Source organism: Tenrec ecaudatus (assembly GCF_050624435.1).
Source record: "Tenrec ecaudatus isolate mTenEca1 chromosome 1 unlocalized genomic scaffold, mTenEca1.hap1 SUPER_1_unloc_15, whole genome shotgun sequence".
NCBI classification, from domain to species: Eukaryota; Metazoa; Chordata; class Mammalia; order Afrosoricida; family Tenrecidae; genus Tenrec; species Tenrec ecaudatus.
In genome coordinates, this window is record NW_027457555.1 from 329,429 (window position 1) to 343,809 (window position 14,381).

Genomic DNA, 14,381 nt, shown 5'->3' on the forward strand with positions numbered 1-14,381 from the left:
GGACCAGTGGTGAGAGTGGCAATACCAAGAGGGTGGAGGGAAGGTGGGGTAGAAAGGATGAACCGATTACAAGGATCTACATAAAAACTCTGCCCTGGGGGACGGACAACAGAAAAGTGGGGGATGTTAGATGTTTGATGTGTAAGAGATGACAAAATAATTGATATATTATCAAGGATTTATGAGGGAGGGGGGGAGGATGGAAGTGGGGAAATGAGGAGCTGATACCAAGGGCTCAAGTAGAAAGCAAATGTTTTGAGAATGATGAGGGCAACACATGTACAAATATACTTGACCTACAATGGGTGGATGTATGCATGGATGGATGGATGGATGGATGGATGGATGGATGGATGGAATGACTGTGATAAGAGTTGTATGAGTCCCCAATAAAATTATCAAGGGTTCAAAGGAGAGGGGTGTGGGGAGGGAGGAGAAAAATGAGGAGCAGGTGCCAGGGATGTGGCAAATGTTTTGACAATGATGAGGGCAATGAATGTATAAATGTGCTTTATTATGGATGGATGGATGGATTGTGATAAGAGTTGTATGAATCCCTCATATAATGATTAAATAATAGGGAAATGATTTTTAAAAACCACTAACTCTCTGTCATACAAATGAGTCTCCCTCAAGTTTTCTCTAGTATACCCGGACTAATACACAGATCGCCCCTGTCCTATAGGGCCGCTATGAGTTTGCATGGACTTGAGGACAGTGGGTTTGTTAGGGCTTTGGAGTTCAGCAGGCCTTTGTTGGTGTGTTTGAGTCTATTTTTGTAGCTGTTGTGTGCAGGTCAGTGGCTCATCTTCCAGCAATCTATAGGACCATATTTTGTTGTGATCCATAAGGCTTTTATTTTTTAATATTTGGAAGTAGATCACCAGGTCTTCCTTCCTAGTCTGCCTTAGGCTAGAGCAGTGGTTCTCAATCTGTGGGTTGTGACCCCTTTTGGGGTCCAGCGACCTTTTAACACGAGTCACCCGATTCATGGCAGTAGCAAATTTACAGTTATGAAGTAGCAAGGAAAATGATTTTATGGTTGGGGGTCACCACAACATGAGGAATTGTATTAAAGAAGGTTGAGCACCACAGGGCTCGAGGTTCCACTGAAGCCTGCCCATCATTGCTGACCCTTCTGGGGTTTGTAATATCGGTGGCACGGCTTCCAATTTCACAGCAACACTCTAGCTACCACTGCACCACGAACTGATAGACAGGTGGTGGACTGTTCTTAAAAGCCACCTGATTTACGATGCTTTGTTTTGACAGCCCTGGAAAATGGATACAGAATCTAGTTTTATAGTCAATGCAAGACACACCTTGGGGCAGTAGGGATGGCATGAAGTGAATAGATTCAAAGTATATTTTAGGGAGAGGAAGTATGACAGTTAATGCCTGGGGGCTGTGCAAGAAGGAAGGAAGCAGAGACGCCAATGTTATTAAGTGCCTGAGTTAAGACAGGAATTTCCAGGGAAGCTGGTGGGTCATGATGGGAGAATTTCACACTCCTCGGGGACAGGGGGAGCATTGATTAGTCCATATGTCTGCGCATCTTCTCAGACAATAGAGGCTTTGTCATCCTCAAATGAAGCATGCAGTTGGAGCTCAGAGAGGGCATGCAGTGCAAATGAAGACTGGGTTGGTTGAGATGGGTGGACCATGGCCACTAGTCAATTCTGAGGAGCTTCAGCAAACCTGCCCAGTGTCTCTTGGAGAGTGGGCATGTCTCATGGCCACAGAGGGCCTTTTAATGTTTCACTTCCCACTGCAGCAGCGAGAGGCTCTATTAGCTTTTCCTGGAAAGGAAACATACTACCTGCCATTATGTTCATTTCTTCAAAAAGGATGGAAGAAAACAAATGAAAGACTACAGTTTGAAGGGGTCTTAGGCAGACTATCAGGTGCATTAAAGCTTGATTTATTAAAACTTCATTCTTCAGAGGCATTCTCCCAGTAGGATGTATGCTGGGATGGGGGTGGGCATGAGGAGGAAGGCTTGGAGCAGGGTAGGGGAACAACCCCACACCACCAAAAAATACCTTCCCACGAAGCAATTCCAGTGGGCACAGATTAGATAGAAGTTTCATCCTCTGGTCACTTGATGTTTGTCCCTCTCTTTTATCTGAATGCTCTTTCCCATTGCTCAGATGAAGCATCAAATTTGTATTAAAATGCAAGTTAGGAAGCATCATCCCCAACCAACCCTGTTCATCAAAATGGTAGTGCTCTCTCAGGGTAGTGCTTGTTTGTCAACAAGCTGAAGCAGTTGAGCTGGGGCTCTGTGAGGCCCAGGAGCATGAGTTCATTAATATCCGACCCATAATGCCTTGCTGGGTTTATGCCAACAAAGCCCTGTCACTCCTTACCTTAGGATTTACTCACTCCTTGAAACAGGCATTTATTTACACACAGTTTGACCTCATGATGGTGTTCAGCAGATGTGGATCTTACTTATTTGCATTGTTCTGTGACAGTTGCAAAATTCGTTAGTGGCTCAGGGATCAATCCTCTGTGCACTGCCCCGAAGCTAGATGAAGCAAGCGGGTTCTCGCTGATTCATCCTCCCTCCTTAGCAATGCTTGCTAGTCAGGTTAACATAGTGCTCATTAAAGAAACTGCCTGTATCAGTTTAAATTTGTGACCTGGGCGGGAGGGAGGGTCATGATCACAAGTGACAGAAACTGACGCTTGACTAACTTAGGGAAAAAGGCCTAATGGTGGATAAACGGTGGGAAGACAAGAAAATGTGGCAAATGCCTGGGCAATCTCAGGGCTGTGAAGCAGGTACTGGCGAAACACTCCTCCTGAGGCCAAAGCGTGCCCTATGTAGTACATTAAATCACATTCACACACACCCATTCATGTTCACATGGAACCTGAGGCTATGTCCTTACTTGGAGAGGAGGTCTTGGTAGATGTGCTTAGTTAAGGATTTCAAGAGCTCCATCTTTCTGGGTTTAGATTTCAGATGGATGCTACATGCACTGATTGGTGTGTTCTTATAAGAAGAGGAGTGGTCACACAGAGACCCCGTGTGAAGACACTGGCAGAGATTGGATCAGTGCATCTATAAGCCAAGAAATATCACGGATTAGAAGCAGTGACCAGAAGCAGAGAGAGGCTACTTTGATTCTGCTTCAGAGCTCTCAGAAGGAATGAATCTTGCCCACACCTTAATTTTAACCCTTTGCCCTTCAGAAAAGTGAGAGAACAAATGCCTGCTGTTTAAGTCACTCGATTGGTAGCCATTTGTTACAGCTACCCAAAAGAACCATTATGGATTGATCTGTAGCCCCCTCAAAATATGTGAGAAATTTGAGCCTTGGTGGACATGATCCTGTTTGAAAAGAAGGGAGTTCTTTTGTAATATAAATGAGGACGCATGGCCACTGGAGATCCCCTCATAGAGGGGTTTAGAAGAGGAGATGGGTCAGTCAGAGGGGCGATGCTAGGAGAGTGGAGGGTGAGTGGGTTGGAAAGGGGGAACTGATTATGAGTATCCACATGTGACCTCCTCCCTGGGAGAGGGACAGCAGAGAAGGGGGGTGGGGAGGAAGACTCGGGATAGGGCAAGATATGACAAAATAACAATGTATAAATTACCAAGGGTACATGAGGAAGGGGGGAGCGGGGAGGGAGAGGGGAAAAAAAAGGACCTGATGCAAAGGGCTTAAGTGGAGACCAAATGCTTTGAGAATGATTGGGGCAGGGAATGTGCAGATATGCTTTATACAATTGATGAATGTATATGTATGGATTGTGATAAGAGTTGTATGAGTCCCTAATAAAATGTTAAAAAAAATGAGGCCATATGAGAATAGGCTTGAGCCTAAACCTAAACACTTCTGAGTTAAAGGCCAGGATAGACCCAGTAACACACAGTACGGGGAGAAAGATAGCGAGGAATGCCAAGGAACTTTCTGGTATCCACAAAGAAGGACCCTGACCTAGAGTCGCACCCCAAATTTGAACCTGTAAGCTCCAAAGCAGGGGGAAAAGTGTTTTAAGGCTACTGAGTTGTTGGATAATTTTTGGTTAAGGAGATTAAGACAGGAACTTAAGACATCCTCCAATCCTTCCTCTGGCTTCGTTCCATTTTTCTCACATTCAAGAGTCCTCCCAGAGGATTCAGTCAGGTTGTTGTTGTTGTTGTTGTTGTTGTTCAGTGTCATAGGGAGGGTTTGGATTCATTGTGACCATACATACAACATAATCATACACTGCCCGGTACTGTACCATTCTCACAATTGTTCTTAAGTTTGAGCCCATTGTTGCACCCACTGTGTCAATCCCATTTGTTGAGGGCCTACCTCTTTTTCATTACTCCTCTACTTTCCAGAATGCGATGTCCTGCTCCAGGGACTGATCTCTCCGGACAACATGTCAAAGTTAAGGCGAAGAATCATTATCCTTGCCCTGAAGAACATTCTGGCTGTACTTCATCCAAGTTAGATGGGTTTGTTCTTTTGGCAGTCCATGGTACAGTCATTGCTCTTTTACATCACTATTAATCAAATATATCTATTCTTATTTGGTCTTCCTTATTCAGTGTTCAACTTTCACATGAATATGAGACAGTTGAAAATATCATGGCCTGGGTCAACCCGCCCCAGTCCTCAAAGTAATCTCTTGCTTTTCAACACTTTAAAGAGGTCTCGTGTAGCAGATTTGACTAGTGAAATGTGTCATTTGTTCTCTTCTCTGCTGCTTCCATGAGAATTGATTGTGGATTCAAGCAAGGCAAAATCCTTGACAATTTCGATCTTTCCTTCATTTATCATGATGTTATCAATAGGTCCAGATGTGAGGGTCTGGGCTTTCTTTACCTTGAGTCATAATCCAAACTGAAGGCTTTAATCCTTCATCTTCATCAGCAAGTGAATCAAGTCCTTCTCATTTTCAGCAAAATTGTGTCATCTGTATAATGCAGGTTGTTAATAAGCCTTCCTCCAACCTGATGCTCCATCAGGCACTGCCCCTTAATGAGTTTAGGTCATGAAGGATAGTCCTCCATAGGCACATTGATTATTACCCTCCCCCCCCTCACATAAAAAAATTCAGAGAGAGAAAATTTCCCCAAAGCAATGGAAAGCTTACTAGAGAAGTGGAGGGTGCTCAAAGCCAAACGTGACACAAACTGGAAATCAATACTAGTTTTCAATATCTGAAGTCATCTAATAGTTAACTGCACTATCTAAGGAAAGGTGAGGAGAACTGGGGCAATTCAATTAAAAAAAAGACAATGCAGGGTATATAAATCTGTCATTCCTCTGGAGAAGAAAAACTCATAGGTGGGTTGTAGAGCTTTTTTTGATAATCAACTGAATGTAGTTGTAAGGCAGGGGTGTGTGTGCGCGCGTGTGTGTGCGTGTGTGTGTGTGTGTGTGTGTGTTGAAAGGAGGGGCCTGCCATTCTATTTCATAGCCAGGAGAAAGATGAGCCTCTTCGCATATCTTTTGCTCTGTGGCAAGTTACTGATCTACAAGGAACTTTTATTTGACAAGGACATTTCCGAGAAAAAAACGGGAAGCTTGTGTTCATCTCTGCTGAGAAGTGGAGTCAAAGAGATCGGCTTTGTGACAGACACCCTGATCGTGCAGCCAAACTATGAAATGGCCTCATACATTCAACACACATTTGCTGCACCTCCCCAGTGTGCTGCCCAGATATTACCAGGCAGAGTGTTTTATGGGCAGCATTTTAGAGTTAGGCAGGCAGAGGGAGTGTCTTTGTGGGTGTTGCCTTTACCAGTCCTTGGATTGTTCTGGGACAGGCATGTCTTTTTCCTCTAAAGTAACTGATCGCGTGTAAAGAAGGAGTCTCCTTAGTAAGACGGGTTAAACCAAACCCAACCTATGACAATCATCTCAATTGGAACACATAGCGACCCTATACAAATATCCGTAGGGTTTCCAAGTTTGTAACTCTTTTTGGGGGGTCAACCACCATATCCTTCTCTTTCAGAACCACTACAGAGTAGACCGTTGTGTTAGCAGCTGAATGCTTAATCACTGTGCCCATTGTGTTTGCTGAGCCGCCCTCAAAACACTGAACAGGTTTTCTGGGTACCAAGTATGTCCACTTCTATATCTGGCATAGCGTGTTTTCTTCAAGTTGATAGGCGGTGCAAATCAATTACTACTGGTTTGGCAGAGTCAGTATGGAAACTGGGAGGGTGTGTGAAATTTGAACCAGAGTAGAACAATTCCAAGACACTTCCTAGGGATTCCTGGCATATAATATGCAAATGATAATCAAGATATATAACTGTGTCTCTGTTCTTGGTTCTGTCAGTACCTGGTGTGGCCACAAAGGAGAAACCTAGTCTCCTGCTATTTTGAGTATCTAGTGTGAATGACAGGAGATAAGTCACATGCTAATGAACACTGGTGGTGTAGTAGTTAAGCACCATAGTGTCCGGCTATCAAAGGATATAGCGTCTGGGGTCTTAAAGGCTGGAAGATAAACAGGGGGCCATCTAGCTAAGAAACAACAAAGCCCACATGGAAAAAGCACACCAGCCTACCCTGACATGATCGCTGAAGACAAAGCAGGTGTATAAGCACATGCGAGCATGTTTTCTTGATGTGCACTCACCCTTTACATACAACTCTCTTATACATACTTGTTTCTGTGGATTTGTTTCTCGAATGCACCCAGACTAACATAAGCAGCGTGGAACACATTTAAGAAGCCTAGACAAGGGCAGGGCAGGATATTCGGAGGGACTGGATCCAGAATTAGAGAGGAAGGAGCCCTGGTGGCAAACGGGCTGCTAGCTCCCTGTCCCAAGGGGGACAATGAGACTGCTGGCTCCCATGAAGATTTACAGTCTTGAACACTCCATATAGGGTCACTGTGGTTGGAATTCACTGGACGGCAGTGACCTTTTGGGATTGAAGGTGGAAGCCACCAATGACTTCCTGCCATTGGGCCAAGGAGCCTCCGTAGCGTGTGTGAACTTCTGGAATGCAGTGAACAACCTCTGCACATCTGCTTTTCGTGCTGCCCAAGTCATGCCCTTGTCCTTTGCTTAATCATATTCATCCAGAAGTGAACCATCACAGCTGCTCCCTCGGGAAGGTGGGGCCTGAGCTCTCTGGTTCCACTCTGTCAGCATTTCTGGTTCGGGTACCTCCCCTCTGCCCCGGAACAGGCAATGTGCTTTTGGAAGTAGTGCTCCCTGGGTAGTGGGTGTGATTTGCCTCCTCTGGCCTAACATGATGAATGCTGAGAGAGGGTGGATACTAGGGTGTTAAACCTCCTGAACTTTACCTACCCCAGGGGAAAACTTATTATTTAAAGTAAGTTTTAGACAGAATCTTTAGAAAGATAAATTGTTAACTTTATGTACACAATTACTCCCCAACATATAGGCTCAAACTCATAGGCTGTGGATGACCTTGAGCAAGTGCTCAGTCACAATGGGTTTCTATCAGGATTGAGAGTTCAGCTCTCTCAACTCTCCAACTGGTTATTAGCACCATAGTCTCATCTATTTATGTATTTACTTTGTTTTTAGGGGGAAAAGTCTCCCAATTCAACTATATTTTGTTAGGAACTCCTTTGCTAATTTTTACACAAGAAAAAGGAACAAACTGCTGTTCTGGATGAAGGAGAGCATCCGCATGAGGCCACAATGGTGTCGGAAGGACCCACAGCCACAGTTACTTAAATAAAATGACACCCAAACTGTCCTGCTGACTCTGACTCATAGTGACTCTGTGTAGGGATCCTGAAGTTGCTACCTTTACAGGAAGCATTAACCTAATCTTTTTCCTGTGGAATGACTAGTGGCTTGAACCATCGACCTTGCTCTTAATAGTCCAACACTATCCAGCATTCCCACCTGGGCTCCTGAAAACTTAAATAAGACATAGAAAACAAACAACTTTGTCACAAAATTGTGACTGAAGACAGATCAATTCATGGAGTTTCAGGAGGGCCTGTGAGAGCATGAGCGGGACCTTCATTGGGATGTGCACACTACCGTATATCGTTGAGTCTGGCCCTGGGAGTGGACGCAAGCACACTGCCTGAGGGACAAGCTTTCCACTGCCAGTCAGCAGTAGGAAAGAACTCAATGGCGGCTGAATCGGTGGCCCCTCAAAATGGATTTAGGGTCTCCACATAGACTCTCACTGTGAGCCACAGCCTATTGCTCAAAAATTAAGCTCAAATACGACTTAAACGCCAAACATTCTGTTTCCTTAAAATAGGGTACTGCCAGGATCAGCTAGAAGTCTGCATGACCTATCAGATCTCTGCGCCGATCTCAAATCACTTCACATGATCCATTCTACCAGTCATGTCGAGGACAACTAGAGGTCTGCATGAGCGAGTCCAAATCGCCTCCTCACTTACCCATTCCAGAGGCTGTGGCTGTATAACCTATCGACTAACACATTCCCATATGCCGTGGTTATGAAACCAACCATCATGCTGGAATAAGGACCAATCACGATGCAAGGGTCAGGGTCAATGGGAAAGCAAAATAGGGGCTGAGGGGAGCCAAGAGGGGTCCCTTCACTCAATCCCTAAACCTGATCTAATGTCACTAGACTGGGGTCTTCCTCACATCTCAAGGGCACCCTATTTATGATTGAAGTGAATTGTGCTTATTCAATCATTGTTCTGCTTTCTGTCCTGCTGTGCTGCATCCTTTTCTTGATTTTGGGCATGGCTCCCTCTGTTGTGGTGACAAATGGCTCCAGAGGGATTTGACATAGGGAGAAAGCCCACCCACATCAACTGTCACCAGAAGCAGATACTAAGTCCATTTCTCTCACCTCACAGAACTATGCACACCAGACACTGGTAGGGCTGCCTGGGAGGGGAACCCTTAGTGCAGTGGTTCTCAACCTGTGGGTTGCGACCCCTTTGGGAGTCATATGACCCTTTCACAGGGCTCACCCAATTCATAACTGTAGCAAAATTACAGTGATGAAGTAGCAAGAAAATCATTTAATGGTTGGGGGAGGGGGCATCACCACAACAAGAGGAGCTGTATTAGGAAGGTTGAGAACCACTGCCCGAGTGTGTTTAGGACTTTGCTGCCCTCAAGGTCATCAGACTATCCTGAAGGCAAAGCCACTGCAGGAAGCCCTTCTAGGAAATGCCCTGAAGACAGGTCTCAACCAACTCCACCCTCACCCTCTGAGATCCTAATCATAGGATGCATGGAAATGCTCCCTGCCACTTCGAAGAATGTAAGTCCATGGGAGCAGAAAGCCTCCTCTTTCTCCCTTGGAGTGGTGGCTGGTGAGTTCAAACTGCTCACTTTCTGGCTAACATAACCCACAGACCAGCTCCCCCTGAGCTCAGTTTGGTTTGCCGCACAGCACACATTGTTTGGAACCTTCTGAAATAGCTATGCACATGTGCAGGTTGGGGGGATTTCGCACAAGATGCAGTTTTCCACCCTCTCTTGGCAAAAATAATTTTTGCAAAAAGCTTGTGTTCTCTTCTGGATCTGAGTAGCAGCTACTCCCATGAAGTCATAGCGCATACATTCATGCTACAGTCCTCCCAACTCCCTAATGTCTTACGCCGAGTCTGCTCCATGCTTTTCCGTGTCCTACATGGCAGCAGTAGGCACCCAAGGCATGGGCTCTGCAGCCTGGGTCCAAATCTCTCCTTCCCACTTCCTCACTGTGTGGTCCTAGGCTCATGACTTTATCATCCTGTGCCACTGATTTTTCATCTGTAAAATGAGGCCAGAATAGAGTCTAAACATAGGCTTGTTAAGTGGAATAATTGAATTATTATACACAATAATCTTAGAACGGTGCTTGGCATCTTGCAAATATGATTAGGTGGTTTAGCATAGGGACTGGGTCATCCATTACATATGCTCAGGTTCAAACTTCCGGCCAGGAAGGGGGGGTACACCTAAGTGGGCATTACACCTGGATTGGCCCATCTGGGCCATGTGAATTCAATCCAGCCATTGGGGTTGACCATGACCATCAACCATGCCTCCCTATGGAGGAATTGAAAAGGCAGGATCTTGCCCGCTCCGATGTCTCCCTTTGCCCACTTTTCTGTTGTCCGTCCCCCAGGGAGGAGGTCATATGTAGATACTTGTAATCAGTTCCCTCTTTCCAATCCACCCTCTGACAACCCTCTCAGTATCACCACTCACAAATTACCAAGGTTTCTTGATGGATGGGGGAGCGGGGAGGGAGGGGAAAAATGAGGACTTGATGCCAGGGGCTTAAGTGGAGAGCAATTGTTTTGAGAATAACGAAGGCAATGAATGTACAAATGTGCTTTACACAATTGATGTATATATGGATTGTGATAAGAGTTTTATGAGCCCCTAATAAAACGATTTAAAAAAAAAGAAAAAAGGCAGGATCCCGGAGCCCACTGAGTGACTTTCTCTTCAGCAGCTTCTAGGTATGCTGTGCCCCGTGAGGGGCCCTGAGGTGCCTGTGTAAACCTGAAACTTCTTCTCTCAAAAAACTCACTTGGATCACAATCCAGGCTTCGAAGTGAATTCTTTCTCGCGCGAAGCCAAGGCCTGAGGTATATCTCTCCCAGGAGAGATCTAAAAATAGTATCTTTTATTATAGCATTAGGCGCCCAGGTGGTGTAGTGGACTGTGCATTAAGCTGCTAATCGCAAGGTCGGGGGTTTGAACTGACTAGCCCGTCCGTGGGAGAAATATGAGATTGTCTATTTCTGTAAGGCAGTGGTTCTCAACCTTCATAAAGCCCCCACCCTTTAATACAGTTCATGTTGTGGTCACCTGCAACCATAAAATTATTTTCATTGCTACTTCATAACTGTAATCTTGCTATTGTTATGAGTTGGTTGACCCCAGTGAAAGGGTTATTTGATCCCCAGAGGGGTCCCGACCCACAGGTGCAGAACCGCTACTGTAAGGATTTAAAGTCTCAAAACCCCAAAGGGGCAGTTCTTTGTCCTATTGGGCCGGTATGAGTGGGAGTCAATAAAATGGTAGTTAGGTTTTTTTCTGCATCAGTATCAGATTCTGGTGGCAATCTCAGTCATCCTGCATTGTGGTCTGGTTTGAACTCTGGTAGATTTGTGGGAAATTACTGCCCTGGTCTGAGGTGAGGGCCACGGTGCTTCAGTGGTAGATCTCTCATCGTCTTTCACCGGGAAGACCCGGGTTCGATTTGCAGCCAATATGCCCCAGACTGTCAGTGAAAGTTTGTATGTTGCTATGACACTGAGCAGGCTTCAGTGATGTTTCCAGACTGAAATAGAATAAGGACGAAAGACCTGATTATCTCCATCCACACATCGACCTATGGCCCGCCACGGTTGGCTTCCCCTCCCTGCCCTGGTGATAGCACAGACTGGCATAGTTTGCTCTGCTTCCCATGAGGTGCCCATGAGAAGCTGACTCGACAACCATGGTCAAGATCAACAGCTTGAACTCCTTTCTAGGTCTACAGAAACAAGAACAACCTTCTGCAATGAGGTCGCATTGTTATTTGGGACTGGGAGAATGCCTTTGTGACAAGGATTGTGCTCTGGATCCCAAAGGCGACTTTTAAACACAGCCACATAGCAACTCTGGAAATTGGCATAGCAGAAGCCATGTTTAAAAAAAAAAAGTTCTACTGACTTGCTCAAAGAGGCCAGAGGTGGATGGGTGTGCGGTGGGGTGGGGGTGGGGGTGGGAGACACCTCTAAAAATGAACAAATTTGTTTCCTTACATATTTGTCACGTCTTTTGGTCCTGAAATATAGGGGGGGGGGGAAGTAGACGAGAGGAGGAAACGGCGACTGACAGTCATCTTGTTGGTGTTCCCACAGCATCCCCTCCTTAGGCACTTGCTGCCATCTCATCCAACTCCACTCAGTAGATTTTCACCCAGCAATGATGCAGAAATATCTGTGTACTCCAGTTTTATTGTAGTCAGGCAGCGTTTACGGGTTTGACTTTCAACTCAGCATGGCAGGCCGTCTAGAGGCAATTATAACCAGCACCTGCTCTGTCTGTGCGGTGGGCAGGCAGTGACAGATTCCCAGCTTCTGGAACACTAGTGCCCCCTCCCAGCTCAGGATAATGACGGTGACACTCGGCCTCCTTGTTGTCTGGGGGAGCTCTAGGAGCTCTCCTCTGAAACCTCATATTATTGGCATTTCTTTGTGTGAACACATCAAATTAGTGACTGTAAAGGAAGGCGTAGGAGATGATTATTGGTGACAAGACAAGCCTCAACCACCTCCAGAGTGCATGTCTGCTAAGTGCAAAGTATGGGGAGGGAGGAAACAATTGACCACAAATGGAATAGGCTCTGAGTTTCGCCACACAATGTATGTGCGTGGTCACTGAGGCGCCAACATTATGGCTGGAGGACGGATATGGTTTGTGCAGCCGTGATTGCCATCCAGAACGTGCCGTGCTATTGTGAAAAATGATTTTTTATTCTGAGCAAATCTCTGCTTCCACTTGCTTTAATGCTTCGCCAGAGAGCCAGGGACTCTGGGAGGGGTCGGGATGCACAGGGCTGGGCTGACCTCAGGAACTCATGTGTAAAGGGCTTTTTCTCACTTGGAAGCAGGCTGGGTTCACAGCTGTTCTTTCTGGTAAAGCTTGTTTCTGAACCTTGCCACGTCTGAGTCCGAAGAGGGAAATGAAAGTGACAAATGCTGCAGGGAGCCCTGTGCACATCTTGGCTATGGTCCTGCTTAAGTCTGTTTCATTTGAATCCCAGTTTTACCTTTCCTCCTTTCTGGGTTCCGAAGCATCAGATGGGTGCCAAACGCTTCCACGGACAACTAAAGCTGAACAAAGTGGAGGCAGATGAAGAGCAACGGGAGGTTGGTGTTTGGGAGACTGAGTACATGGGCTTCCTAGGCCAGACCAGCTGGTGGTTAGAGGCCTGTTTCAGATTCCCCTGAAATCTCCTAGTGTCCAAGGACCAAGTGGCTCCTAAGTCCAGAATTTCTGTTACATGTCTCACCAAGGAGAAGCTGGGCCAAAATGCATTGAAGAATAAAGCAGGAGCTTGGCTTGTGAATCCACTCTCTGATTCTGAAATTTCAAAGGCTCCGTGCACAGACATTTCAACACTGAAAGCACAGCAGGGAAAATCAAAGACTTGGGCTTCCTCCTTGCCCCTCTTTTAGGGCTTTTATGATTTTCCAAGGTGCCTCCCAGAGCCGAGTGTTGTATAGGTCATGTTTAAAAATGTCGTAGTTCTGAGGGACTTGTTGTTCTGCTTTCTTTGGCAAGGAGACCCAGTTTCTTGTCTTGTGGCCAAACACAGAGCACAGATGTCTGTGGGCCCCTCCCTTTCCCCTGGCTTTGTTCTCTTCTCTGGATACCCTACTGACCTGTTCTCCCTTATAAGATCTGAACTGCTCACACACTTCGTTAAATTCTCATCCTAGCGAGAAGCATCTGAGCATCTTATTAGAGCCTGTATGAGTTCTGTTCTGGATGCCTATTTGTGTAACTTCAGGTCTCTGGCATGGAAACGTCCCATGCCCACAGACCCACACAGGTAATATAAACTCCAACAGTAGTTTAAGGTTTAAAGTGGTCACAGGGAACACTGGGGCCCGTGTCTCCTGGTGAACCACACAGGCTGTCTAAAGGGGCTAGTTCCATCTCAATGTAGCCATGCAGGAATGTAGATCGGTTAGGTAGCAAGACAAGGGGTTGTTCCTCTCCATGCTTAGGGGGCCCCCTACGGGAAGTTGGAAGCCAATGCGGGCTAAGCCCAAGCCAGGAGAGCTTAATTGACGCCTCCCAGCTGAAAGCCCTTAAAAGGCTGGAATCTGGAGACCACCCCCCCCTTCCCTTCAGCTGCTTCTTTGCCTTCCACTCAGCAGGGCTGGGTGTGCAGTGTCAAGAGGGTGCCCGTGTTCAGTTTAGTGTAACGCCGGAACCTTCTTCTCTCATGTATATAAACCCACTCGGATTACCAACCAGGCTTTGGTGTGAATTTCTTTCCAGTGTGTAGCCAAGGACCGAGACATTTCCCACCCGAGAAACCTAACAGACCCAGACTTACAATAAACCCATATTTTTATTTATAAAGCAAGATGTGACCAGGTCTAGACAATAATGGTGAAGAGGGCCCTGGGCTTGAGAAAGATTCTGAAGTAGAATCCATAACCCTTAGAAATGTATTGGCCTTAGGGGGGGGCAAAGAGGGCTGGATTGAGAAAGTCTCTGGCATCCAGTTCTGACTTGACTTCTGGATCCTGAATCCTTCAGGGCCATGACCTTGCCCTCCACCCAGACCTTCCAATAGCCATCTTCTCAGAGCCTTGTTAAGTTCTCATAATACATTACACCTGCCATCCTGTGAGCATCTACCAAACCCAGGCACTTTTTTCAAAGACAAGCTCGCTCTCTCTACCCCTAAGAGCAGGTAGTTTGGGGA